Source organism: Octopus bimaculoides, chromosome 5 (genome assembly GCF_001194135.2).
Source record: "Octopus bimaculoides isolate UCB-OBI-ISO-001 chromosome 5, ASM119413v2, whole genome shotgun sequence".
NCBI lineage: Eukaryota > Metazoa > Mollusca > Cephalopoda > Octopoda > Octopodidae > Octopus > Octopus bimaculoides.
The window spans coordinates 6,269,534-6,271,167 of NC_068985.1; positions in this window are offsets into that span (position 1 = coordinate 6,269,534).

Sequence of the window (1,634 nt, forward strand, 5' to 3'; positions counted from 1 at the left end):
ATATATATATATATATATATATACTAGTCTAAGATACCCTATATATCTATATATACATATATATATACTAGTCTAAAATTATGTATACTTTAAAATTGGCTGAAATTGAATTGGATAGAAATATATTGAAATATCAAAGAGTAAAATATATATTATATATAATGGCAATTCATTTCAACTACGGCCACCAGACGCCTTTGGAATCTCCTGCAACTCTTCCGCATGGTCTCCTTGTTTAAGTTGGTGAATACTGACATAATCCCCGCCCTCAGTTCACCCGGAGTGTGGAAAGGAGTAGTGTCGGTCTATGGCGAAGAGTCTTGTTCCCAGACATAGGGTATTACAGCAGCCAACCTCTTGATCCAGGGCAGCACTACCAACCACTTGATGTAGGACCCCGTATTGAATCTGATGCCGTGAAGGCAGATGAATGAAAGCATAATGCTGTCATCACTAGTTATAACTCCAAACACTATGTTGTTGACTGGAAATTTTAGTTTTATCACTCTCGGTACAAGGCCTCGGGTTGCACTGTCCTCAAATTGACGCCCAAACATTCTGAAATGTTCGTATTGGAGCTTCCGGCGTGAATGCCAGGCACTACCACATCTTCTATCGAAATTTCTGGCAGAGCGAATCGCTGCGTCATTGTGTTATTTTTCTCATAGACGGTGCCCGATTGACCCTACTATACTGTGTAGTCAATAAAATCTTCAACAAATAAAGAGCATTTGCGAATTTAACAATATAACGTGGCAAAAATAAACCCAGCCTACATAATATTATATATACATACATACATACATACATACCAATCTATCTATTTAACTACCTATCTACCTGTTTGCCTATCTATCTATCTATCTATCTATCTATCTATCTATCTATCTATCTATCTATCTATCTATCTATCTATCTACGTATCCCACTATCTATATGCATATATATATAACATAATGTAGGTTATACATTTCTTTTATATTTCCCATCATTTATATCATTATTTTAATGATATTCATTGTCACGGGGAAATGAGTGTCATTGAAAAGATATTAGAAATACACTAAAAATATTCCGAATATTGAAGACACAGGAAAATTATAGAAATATTACTTAATATGTTGCAGTAACAGGACAGACTTCATGTTGCTGAATAAATGAAATCTTGCTGAAAGTTTGGTCATTTTGCGTTAAGTTTTACACTGCCTAGTACCTTTTACTTTTTTAGTCATTAAATTGTGGTCATGCTGGGGCACTTCTCCGAAGAATTTATACCCGAAAGAATCGGCGCCAGCACTATTCTTTTTGCAGCTGTGTACTTATTCCATCGGTAGTTTTGACGCACCGATTCTTTACGGTGACGTAAACACACTGGTACTGGTTGTCAAGTGGTCGATGTGGACAAACATAGACAGAAAGGCACTCAAATACAAACACCGCTTCGTGAGCTACCAATAGACACACATATTTATAAACATATGATGGACTTCTTGCAGTTTCCGCTTACCAGATCTACTCACGAGGCTCTGGTGGACCCCAGACTATAATAGAAGGGGCACTGAATCCAAAAGCATATAGGTGGAACAGCCACACACCTATGGATGTGCATATATACATATATATATATATATATA